General features: G+C 38.6%; 1 long non-coding RNA gene across 1 annotated transcript; it reads left to right on the forward strand.

Annotated features, from left to right (window-relative positions):
* The first annotated feature begins 159 nt into the window (after positions 1-159).
* Positions 160-10,568, forward strand: LOC146650036 (uncharacterized). Its single transcript, XR_014908085.1, has 2 exons — positions 160-379; positions 723-10,568. It is a non-coding gene; the product is annotated as an uncharacterized LOC146650036 (long non-coding RNA).
* Positions 10,569-12,694: the final 2,126 nt, after the last annotated feature.

The raw sequence follows: 12,694 nt of genomic DNA on the forward strand, positions 1-12,694 counted from the left end.
AATTGGCTGGGATGTGCAGTCCTGAAAAGATTGTGCACATACTACAGTTAGAAAATACTGGGGGGAAAAAAATTAATAAAACACTTAATCAACATTTCTTTTTTGTGCTCCAATGGATTAAAGTCTGCTCAGAATACCTGTGTTCTGATATCAAAAGTTTTTAAGGTAGACTGTTTTCTTGGATTTGGTAAATGTTTAAATATGCAATTGTAACTCTCTGGTGCCACCTTAAAACCTGTAGTCTGTAATAGGACATGATGTCATTGGTAAACAGGAAGTAAGTCTGTGAATTAAGGAGAAGGCATGTGCAGCATGGTGGCCTTAGCCAGATAAATCCAGTGGCATCCACATACATCCTATGCCTTTGGTAGCATTGTGGGTATGTATAGACTTGTTTTATATTTTATGTGCATGTATAGACCACTTTCTTTCAAGTAAGTTCATTTTTCTGTAAGTTTAATGATAAAACCAATCTTATGCAGTTTAAGCTAGCAATCGCTTATGGAGCTAGTTAAAGGGGAATGACAAACGAATTGGAGGCATTCATTATAGTAAGACTTGTTAAAATCATAATTTGATGTTTGTATTTGACTTAAAAAGGGAAGTAATTCATATGAACATTGCATGTTGACATATTAAAAAACTGGGTTAATATATTTTCATCGTTATATATGTACATGGTGAATAAGTACAGTGATTATGCCTTGTACTGTTTGTTACAGTTTCACCTTTCCCTGTGTCAATAAACCTGTGAACCGGGAATCGTGTCGTCAGAGTCTTGATGTGGGGAAGGAGTTTAGCTGACTGCCCAACCATAGCAGAGGCAGTACAACCTGAGATAGCTACAGTCGCAGTTAAGACCATATTACCTTTTAAATTCAAATACTTTTATAAATCTTTCAGGCGCTATTGAAATGGTACTCCAGAATAGAATAGATGCTACGTAATGCAACTCACGAAAGCTTGGCACACAGCTCACGTAAACAGTGAAGTTATGATAGATCATTTAGCCTAGCATAACCTAGAGCCCATTTATTAGTTTTATAAAATCTTCTATTGATACATTAACCTAAGTCGTATTTCTGTTTGTTATGGTTCTCTAGCTCTGCTGCTTTTCAGCATTTTATATCTACCTACACCCTCCGTTCCTTTGTCCACTCCTACCTCTGCTGCATCCTCATACCAGCATGATTTAACAATGCGGGCAAGCATGCATGCTGCACAAGTATAGATCTCAATAGGTTCCTCTCCCCTCTCACACACATATGTGTTGCATTCTGATTTCTGCTTCAGTGTGGGAGGATCATGCCAACTAGCCTCATGTGAATTATTAATTCAGTCTGTCACATGTCATGATGTGCTAACAACACTCTGCATCGGCACTCATTTAGACAACACACATTCTATCCAACACCATACACACACACACAGGCATGCCATGCTGTAATTGTTGAGCCACTGGTACAGAGATCATGACGAATGATTGCAGATAATCTAGAGGGGAAAAAAGTAAGGTTGGCATCAAAGAGCTCCCCTCAAAGGGATTTTTGGCCTGACTCTTCTTTTGACTGCTCCTTTATACAGTGGTAGGACACTGAGGCAGTTGCTTCTAAAAAAAAAAAAAAAACAATAACACTAAATGACGGTTTCTTTTTTCTTTTTTGGCAGGAAGCATATTCCCTAGGTCAACCCATTTTTTTCCTTCATCAGACGTCTTTTTCCTCCATGGTTTCTCTCTGCATTTCTTTACTTTCATGGCTTTTTCTGTGCATATCTCTGAATTTACTATCTCCTCCCTTATTACCGGTCTTTTTCTTCCTTTGTCCCTGCTACTGTATACCTCCTCTCTAAAGTTCCCCTCCTCTCCTCTTTCTTTCATATCTCTTTGCTACTTTCTCTTTTATCTATGAAATCTTTTTGAATATGGTTTCACGTTCATTTTCTAGTACCTTCTTCCTTTTTCGTCCTCCTTTTTTCTGCTATGTCGTCTTCTTAAACTTACTTATTATCTTGCTCTCTAGTTTGTCTTGTCTGTTAAACTGGCTCATTTATTTTACCCCCTTGGCACTAAAGGCAAAAAAAGTAAATATAAAATAAGCCATTAAAGCAAATGTACAAAAAATATTGTCTGTATCAGATACTAATAATAAATTGGTATTTTAAAATAAAACTATTGGCAAGAATTTCTCAAGCAGTGCATTCTTAAGCTAGTGCTGGTCCAATCAAGAATAGAGCCCAGTGACTTTATGAGGGGGCCGATATTTTCAGCCTATATTAGATATTTGCCGATCTATTGGTATCAGTATTTACAATGCTCAATAAATGAAAAAGTAACAAGTGAAGGAAGAAAAGAGGAGAGACATCCTTCATCCATGTTATGAGTTTTGACATTGGATTTGTGAAATTAAAAAATTACAAATTACTACAATATATCCTGCATTATTAACAATATAATCTACAGCATTGACACTGCATTACGATGTTCATTTAAACCTGCTGGCCTCACATTAACCTTTTTATTACAGGTGCAGCCATAATCATTGTATACACACATTGCATTAAGGTATACACGCTTACAAAACACATATAATACATACAATCTAGAAACAGGCCTGAGCAAAAGCCTGAATGTATTCAGCTTCTTGTTGCAACCTGTTGCATTTGAGTTTGCTTAGTAACAGGTGACAGAAGATGGGCCAAAAGGAGGACAAGTCCTGAAGGGTGTGAAATCATCGCCATATTTGGAAAGAAAGAGGAACTTCTGTGTCTGACTTTAGATCTAAAAATTGCTCATTGTCTGTACAAGATGCAAATGATGTTCTTAAAATACAAATTATGTTCTTAGAACGCGAGAAGGGGCGTTTAACCCTGACGTTATAAGAGCAACTCTTTGTGTATTTTTGGGAGAAGAAGTCTGCAGATGTGATGCTGTGTGCTTCTTCCCACGCGTGTGTTTTTAATAAACTCTATCTGATTTCACTCTACTGGGCCTCCATTGGTTTGTCTTGTGCCACATTTTCGAGTTCGGGACAGTTTTTGGGGGCTCGTCTGGTCTTGGGGGTACAATAGAGGTGATTTTTGGAGGTTGCCGAGGCCAGGGAGTGGTCGTACGGACAGACATTTCCGGTGATTCTTTGACTACACAGGGCGCCCGTCTAAAAAGGTAAGGCACAAACCTCTTAAACTGAAATTTTGCTGTATTGGAGTATTATTCTATGTTACATCCCCTGGCTAGTCTAGGGGGTTGAAGGGACGAACATAAAGGTGGATAGAGAAGGAGGAGCCAAGATGGTAATTTTAGAAGGTTTATTTAATACTGGTGATGGGATCAGACTGAGGTATAATGTCAGGGAGAGCCAAGGCCAACATAACAAACAAAACATCCCTGATGTTGAAATAAAAGAAACTTACCTAACTCCAAAGAAACAAAATATACAACCTATAACCATAACCTACCTAACAACACATAAACAGGAGAAAACAGGGTGTCAAAACAAAAGGCAGCTCTCCCCTACAAGCAGTCTGAACATGAAACAACAATGCTCACACAAAATACAAAGGCATGCAAGCCTGCACAAGTATGGCAACCAAAATGACCAGAGGGCCCAGAAGCACAGCTCCACAGGCCTTAAATAGTGCTCTGCTGATTACCAATTAGCCGGACTCTGCGCAACATCCAATCAGGACAGAGGAGGTGGAGCCTGGACAAAACAAAGGGTTAATAGGGAGAAGAGACATCCTCCTGGGGGATGTAACATCTAAAATTGTAGTAACTGAATTACTGGTTGATTTCTGTTTGGAGTTTTATCAGTAATAATGAGAAAACTTTGAAGTAATGAGAAACTTTGAAGTAAGGATAATGAAACTTTGAGAAAGGCAGTACTGAGTTAAAAGTAACAGGACATTTCATGGGAAAATAGATCAATGTGTGATCAAGAAGTATAAATAGAAGTGTCAAGTCACGAGTTGGAAAACTCCCACTTACTGAAGACGTTCGGTAAGGACCCGGCGTGGTCATATTCCAGGTGGCGCTGCTGAGAGTTGTGGCCTCAGTTAAAAATAGCTAATGATCAAGAGGATCATTTTGGGATACACTTATTTGTCAGTAAAAAGAGTAATTTCGGACATGGAAGTCTGACAGAAGAATACCTGGTGTTGTCAAGGTGTTCAAGTGGCTCAGAATCTCAGACAACCGAGTCACTTATGATTTTGAGTTCCTTGGGTAATTGATTTTGAAGGAAAATCAATAAATATACTGTTAAGAAGACTTTCAGTATTGTGACATAAGTGAAGAATCAACTGTGCAGTTCTGGGAATATAACTGTGTTGACATTATCGGACCCAGCGTGGTCTGAAAGAGACAAATTAATAGATCAGTGACGGTATTAATATATTTCTTTGAAGATTGGTGGATCTACTGAGATCCAGAAGAATAATCAATGCTGACTGAGTTGGTTTGAATGTTGATTGAGGGCGATCGTGGCTCAAGAGTTGGGAGTTCGCCTTGTAATCGGAAGGTTGCTGGTTCGAGCCCCGGCTTGGACAGTCTCGGTCGTTGTGTCCTTGGGCAAGACACTTCACCCGTTGCCTACTGGTGGTGGTCAGAGGGCCCGGTGGCGCCAGTGTCCGGCAGCCTTGCCTCTGTCAGTGCGCCCCAGGGTGGCTGTGGCTACAATGTAGCTTGCCATCACCTATGGGTGGATGACTGGATATGTAAAGCGCTTTGGGGTCCTTAGGGACTAGTAAACCGCTATATAAATACAGACCATTTACCATTTTGATTAATGATCCTCAACCATCACAGAGCAGTCTACAACTTCACTGTTGCCAGTGCACATGTTTGGAATCCCACATACACAATAAACAGCTGGGCAGAGTAGAGCTGGATAAATAAGTTATTAAATAACTATACATAGCAAATGTTATGACATTCTGGCATTTATGTGTCTGAAAGAAAAAATATCAGCTGACATATCAAATTTTTAAATAACTTAATATCAGTCTTTTAATCCTGTATCATTTGGTTTGCATTTCATCCAAAGATCCATCATAACTGTGATTATGTCAGCTATAAAATATAAAACAGATTACAGACAGTTTAAGGCTAAATTTAAAAACGAAGCTGATACAACTGGTTCCTGATCTGTTAAGTCTCCTTCCTCTTCCATCCTCCAATCCTGTTCTCTTTACCCCTTTTCCCCCAGCTTCATTTTAGCTGTAACATTCCCTTGATGGCTCAGCCTAGCTCATATTCTCCACCTCCTGAGTATCAGCTAATCATAGCCTCAGGTAGATTGCTGTCATGGACTTCACACAACAAAAAGGACAAAGTCAACTATGTTTGATCCCAGAGGGAAACACTTTGTCTACATGCCATGGTTACTTTCAAACACACACACACACACACACCTCGGGACCAGAGGGGAACAGGGAGCTCTAGTATAAAGGTCATTTTTTGCAAAAGAAATAAAATCTAGGAAAGAAATTTAAAACAGAACTGAAGAACTGAAAATATACTAAAGTTCAACCTGAATTCTTTAGTCAGTAAGCACTCACTGATTTTCATGCATTTGCAGAAAGTTAAGAAGTCTGAAAACTCATAAATGCTGTATGCACACAGATACACACGTTTTGTTTCAACAGACATAAACTGTGAGACTTTTCAATCTATATCTACAGCCTATTTTAATTTAACATGATGATTTTATATCACTTATACCTAGTAAGTAGGCTGTTTTAATTGTTTCTTAGTAAACAAGAGGCCTGTGGAGGCAATTCAGAACAGCTTTTTTTTTTTTTACATAATGTTTACCTGTGATGGTGCCTTTAAATCCCAATGACATCACTTGTTGGCTAGAGGAAACTTGTTTTAAACCAAGAGTAGGGCATTTTTATTGTTGGTATTATTTTTTTAAGCTGACATTTGTGCCCAAAGACACATTTTGTCTTTTTATGCCACCACCCATCTGTCAGCTTATCCAGGGGTTAAATTGAGATTTGGCATGTGGAAGAACCATAAGATCAAGTAACGGTGCACCAGTGCAGAATTACTTAGTATTAGAATTACTAGTCACGTACCATATTTTTTGGAATATAAGGCGCAATTAAAATCCTTTAATTTTCTCAAAAATCAACACTGTAATTTTATTTTATTTTATTTTATTTAATATCGGTACAGTACTCTGTTTTTGGTAACCATTGTCCTTGATGTAAATATGTAAAAATTGTGTATGTTTCTGCTCTGTGTCTTGTGTACTGTTTGTTTGTATATGTGTCTTTCTTGCTGCTGTTACACCCAAATTTCCCCTTGTGGGACAAGTAAAGGATTATTCTATTCTATTCTCATTGCACCTTATGTATGAATTCTGGTTGTGCTTACTGACCTCAAACTGATTTTATGTGTTCCACGGCGCTCAAAAATCTGTCAAAAAATCTTCTAGTACAACTTTGGTAAGCTACAAAGCCGCACCGCTTGATGGATTGTCGGAGCATTACAGCTGCCGTAGTCAGGAGCCTTGCGGCGTAATCTGGGTCCAAACTCTGTCCGCTTCAGGTGCCGAAGTCTAACGAACACTGCAAAATTACTGAGAGTTAAAAACTGTCTAAATTCTTTCATCTTTAATAAAATGATCAGTGTTGCTGCTTACCAGGTGTAACAATTAAGTTTAACATCCAGGCAGCCATGAAAACTGAATGTATTAAATTTAACAGAGTTAGAAGTTAGCAGGAAGTTAGCTCGGTAGTTTCCACCTATGTTCTGGCATGTTCTGACTGAGAGATTTCAAAGGTACAGCTCTGCTATCACTTCAAACATAAATGAAGACAGAAAACTAAACAGCAGTCACGTTTGTAGGGTTACTGAAGTTGGGCTAGCTGGTCTATAAGGATGAGCTACGTGATCGCTAGCGACACAGCTATGTCAGCATAACATAAACACAGTGAAGCTGGAGGATGAATGCTAACTTTTTCCACTCTATAAAAGTTAACATGAGGGCTCCCAATGGTTAGGGACAAATGCAAACGGACTGAACTTCAGTAAGGAGAACAACTGAGATAATCCGTCCACAATATGAGGTTAGTCATTAATATACTGCACATGGGAATAGAGCAGTTGTGAGACAATTCAACATTAACAAATTAATGGTGCGGAAGTGGAGAAAGCAAGAAGAATGAGTTGAGTAAAGTTTGACTTATTGGACTGTTTTGTTTTGCTTAATGCGCCTTATAACCCAGTGCACCTTATATATGAAAACAGACCCGTTCATCGACAGTGCATCTTATGGTCCGAAAATACAGTACTTAAATACGCTGCTCTGTGGGGTTTAGCCTATGGAATTCAACAAGCAGATGTTTTAAGAGCTGTTTGGCCCTTAGATATTCTGAAGGTGTTCGAATGTCTTTGACCACTAAGCTTATCAGAAACAAAAATATATGGTGTCTGTGTGGGTGACCAGTATTAACAGATTCAAACACCATTCCTGTTCATGCAGGCACTCTTTGTTTTGCTCCTTCCTCCATGCCCTACTATTTAGTAGGCTTGGGTGGATCAATCCAAATATCGATAGTATCGACACCAAAGCTGGTATTGGTATCAGATTGATACTAGTGTAATAGGTTCTGTACTTTATTTCTCTTCTCGAAGAACATGAAAAAGAGATCTTTGTGAGTAGCAAAAGAAATGATGAGAGGAGGAAGTAAATCAGACAGAACCTGGTCCTAAACACAGAAAAAGAGGTCACTGTCACAGTCCTTTCAGAGAGTCAGCAACCAACCAGATAGCTGACACAGTGGTGAAAGTAATGTGTAATAACTCAGGTCGGTTCTTCAGCATTACTTAATGTTAAATTGTTATTGGTCATCATAGTTGTTAGTGGTCATCACATTTGATTCGTGTCATAAATTAAAGACACACCACTCTCCCCTACATAAGCTGCCTTTGTAAGTTTAAAGCATCTGTATTGGTATTAATATCAGCAGTACCGGCCCTGTATTTACTTTGTATTGTATCAATACCAAAAAATTGTGCTATCACAAAAAACTAGTGACCAGTGATCCTAATTCATGGACTCAGACAGCTGCAGATATCAAAGGCAAGTTGTCATTCCTGTTGGAGTATAGTTGAAATCCACTTATGCTCACCATGCAATGACAAAATATTTGTCATTGGTGGATTCAAGCACCCCTCAGCGGACTCGCAGACACGTCCTTGTCTAAATGTTAAACCCACAGGACCACGAGTAACTACGAGCAGCAGTGAATGACTGTATTTTGTTTCCCCTTCTGAGCAGAGGCAATGCTGTGAGGATTAGTTCAGGTTTTAGTCCTGCCTCACCACCTGCTGTGTGGTAAGCATAATGATTTCACTCATCATAATCACTGTAGCATTTACTCTGATTTTGTAATGCAGTGCTGGCATGGAGCAGAGTATTGTGTATGAGCGGTGTCTCCAGGGGGGTTATGAATAGAAATGTAAAGCTCCTGGTCTAACATGGTGTTATCAAATTGCTCTTCCTGCCCTTTTGCAAATCTACACACTCACACACGCAGACTTTCTAATCACATTGCAGCAACAGCAGCAGCAGGGGTTGGAAGTGTACAAGTCCTGATAGATGTTGCCCTCTAACTCAGCATCTAAGTTGGTCAGAAGGAGGAGAGCAGTATTATCACTTTTTGGCTCCATCCAATATTGATTGGAGAGGGAGATTGTGAAGAGATTGTGTGTGTGTGTGTGTGTGTGTGTGTGTGTGTGTGTGTGTGTGTGTGTGTGTGTGTGTGTGTGTGTGTGTGTGTGTGTGTAAGAATGAACATGAGGAGCAAAACATAAGAGATTTTGAAACAAAGGAATGAATACGATGTAGCAACAGTATGAGAACAATTAGACAGGGGACAGAGGAGAAAAGAGTAAGAAATGAGTGGAAATTTCATACTTTATGTATTTTTCATATTATTAAAGGAACACTCACCTTGACGACAAAATCCAGGCAACTTTCTTCTACTATCTATAGACTAACTATATAGTATATAGTTAGGTCCATATATATTAGGACACTGACACAAGTCTTTAGGTTTTTTTTACCTGTTTTAATGACACATATTCCATTTATAGTTATATAATGGACATGGGCATAATGTGCAGACTCTCAGCTTTTGTTTGAGGGTATCCACACTTAAAATAGATGAAGGGTTTAGGAGTTTCAGCTCCTGAGCAAGTGTGGGCATTTCCTTATGTCATTATCAATTAACCCTTTAAGACCTACCATAGAACCAAGTCCGCCAGAGTTTATATTATATTTTTACATGCTGTAGTGCCATTTTTAGGAGCTTTTCAAGTTGCTATACATCAATACAACCATTACAGCCTAAATTTTAATAATATGCATGCATTAAGTGCATAGTAATTACATAAATTGCAAAAAAGTGCAATAAACTACAAAAAAATTGAAAATCGTTTTTGTTTTTTAACATATATTTCTAGTTAGAGAAATTTAAGAGGCTTATCCCTCAAAACTGTAAATACAAAAAAGTTGCACAAAATAGTTTCCCACCACAGGAAATTTATTTTGAGTGTCTTCATAGTTTTATTTTTGAAATACACCAATTTCTATACACTGCAGGAAAAACGAAAATAAATATAGTGCAAATTTGCAAAAAAGCAGCATATGCATCAAAATAAACTATTTCCAGCAGTGCAATATTAGTCCTAAGCATCCCAGAAACGACACAGAAAGTCATAAAGTCAAACACCAGTATAAGCTCATGGGGCCTTGATGGTAAAAAACTACATTTCCGCGAAGATGACGTCACTTCCGGTTTCGGGCAGGTCATGGCGGACATGCGATAGTTCACGCTGATGGACATAGGAAGTGTTATGAAAAGCTGATCGGATCGGCAAAGCGTGTTTCTGGAATATTATGTTTTTGTTGCTGCAAGGGCTTTTTATGCAGTTTTTGCAAAGCTATATGGAAGGAAACTGTGACCTAGGACAAGCTGATGGCATAAGAAGTAAGTAGAATTCCTCTGGTTTCATATGCAAAAAAAATTATTGCGCTAGCTTACGTGGTTGCAGTGCTACCGGGATTTAAAAATAGTTACGCAAAATGGAGCGTGCCCGCTCCGACCGATTTTAAAGGGTTAAGCAGATAGAAAGGCCTGAAGTTGAGGTTTGGTGCTTGTATTTGGAAGATGTTGCTGTGAACAGACAACATGTGGTTAAAGGAGCTCCCCATTCAGGTGAAACAAGCCATCCTTAAGCTCCAAAAACAGAAAAAGACCATCTGAGAAATTGCTACAATATCAGGAGTAGTAAAATCTACAGTTTGGTACATCCTGAGAAAGAAAGCAAGCACTGGTGAACTCAACAATGCAAAAAAGGCCTGGAGGTCCACAGAAGAAAATAGTGGTGGATAATCACAGAATCATTTCCATGATTAAGAGAAACCCCTCCACAAAAGCCAACCAAGTAAACAAAACTCTCCAGGAGGTAGGTGTATCGATATCCAAGTCTGTCATAAAGAGAAGACTGAAACTAAACAAAGAGGGTTCACTGAAAGTTGTTAGCTGCTCAGAAGCCTCAAGAATAGAAAGGCTAGATTGGACTTTGCTAAAAACATCTACAAAAGCCAGCACAGTTCTAGAAGAAACGTTCTTTGGACAGATAAAACCAAGATCAACCTCTACCAAAATGATGGCAAGAAAAAAGTATGGAGAAAGTGTGGAACAGCTCATGACCCAAAGCATACCACATCATCTGGAAACCTTGGCAGAAGCAGTGTGATGGTTTGGCTGTGCATGACTGCCAGTGGCACTGGGACACTTGTGCTTATTGATGATGTGACAGAGGACAGAAGCAGCCAAATGAATTCTGATGTGTTCAGAGAGATGCTGGGTGGCATTTTATAATAAAGATGGACAAAGACGCAAAACATACAGCCAACACAACCCAGGAATTTACTGAAGCAAAGTAGTGGAGTATTCGTGGATGGCCAAAATCAGTCACCTGATCTTAACCCAACTGAGCATTTCACTTGTTAACGACTAAACTTCAGACAGAAAAGCCCACAAACAAACAGCAACTGAAAGCTGCTGCAGTAAAGGCCTGGCAGACCATTAAAAAGGAGGAAACTCCGAATCTGGTCATGTCCATGAATTCAAGACTTCAGGCTGTCATTGCCAGCAAAGAAGAAATGAACATTTTATTTTCAGTTGTTTAATTTGTCCAATTACTTTTGAGCACCTGAAATTGAGTAATTATGTTAAAAAAAATTCTTCCTTACAAATGAAAGCTGAAAGTCTGCACTTCAGCGGCATTTGAGCGGTTTCATTTAAAATTCATTGTGGTAATGTAGAGAACCAAAATTTGGAAAAGAAAACCCTGTAGATTAAGCTTGCTGTAGCATGGCTTGCAGACACACTCCTTCTAACACAAAATGAGTGCAATAATGAGAGCACACCATATCATCCTTCTGTGCAGAAAGTGAATAGCAGGCAGCGACTTCAAGCAACTACGGGTGAAAGTAACACTTGCAGTGCAAAGTGGGCAGGACTCAAAATAAACATATTCTCTACATCCGGGAGCACGATTAAAGAGACTACCAGTGAGCGCACAGGATTTGGTTGATTGACAGATGCTCTCATAGTAAATACGTTAGAGGGTTACCTAGGCAACTGAAGTCTGGAACATCTGTGAGCGACCAGCTGTTAGTTTCAGAGCGATGCAGCACTGGTGAATGGCGTTCAGTGTGGACACAGCTTAAAGCAAAAGGGCCTTCAGAGGAAGATATCAACAAACACCAAAAGTGATTATATCCAGCACCAACCTAAAGAAATGAAGGATAGATATCAATTATGAATTGCAGCACTTATTAACATTTTTGCCAGAGGTTAAATAAGAAGATTGATGCAATATTCATATGCAGGATTTTCAACATGCCTATTAAAAGTGTGACACCCCACAACATTCTCCCGTGTTGTGTTTGTCCGTCTGCACAAAAAGCGTTTAGTGTTATAGTTGGATGGATAGCAGTACATGAATCAGTTCACAAACACACACAGTAGCAGTCAACAGAAAAAGTCAACAGAAAAAATCTGCAAAAAAACACTTCCAAACTCCATTATAAAGTCTTGAGTCTTGAATCTCAGATGTTGTCCACCAGCTACGCAAAACACATTTTTAAAATTTAGTTTATTCATGGATTAAATAAAATACACATTAACTAAAAATAACATATTACTTGGTAACATTTAAAGGTGCTGGATATTATTTTTATCCCACTGAAATGCTGACAAACATGGCCAGAGGTGCTGTATATTTTGGATGTCCAACCACAAGATACATCTTGAGAACATCTTTAGATAATTTCTTTAAAGTTTTTGCACAAAACCTTCAAGTCAACAAATTGCCTTTTAGTGGTCACTGTGGCCTTGGGTCTGTCCCTATCTTGATCTTTCAGGAATTTTTTGAGGGAATTTTTACAAATCCGACACAAACATTCACTTGGATTGAAAAGTAAAGAAATTATAATTTTGTGGTCAAAGGCAAAGGGTCACCGTAACCTCACAAAAGATTGCCGAGGCCATAACCTCTTTGAATATAGGATTTAAGATTATGATATGAGAATTTTTTTAACCCCCCCCCAAAATTAAAATGATTTTTAATTAATTTATTATTATTAAAATAAAATAATGAAGTAATGAT

Source organism: Rhamphochromis longiceps, linkage group LG17 (genome assembly GCF_057381845.1).
Source record: "Rhamphochromis longiceps isolate RC_006_pf linkage group LG17, R_longiceps_female_GT1.1, whole genome shotgun sequence".
NCBI classification, from domain to species: Eukaryota; Metazoa; Chordata; class Actinopteri; order Cichliformes; family Cichlidae; genus Rhamphochromis; species Rhamphochromis longiceps.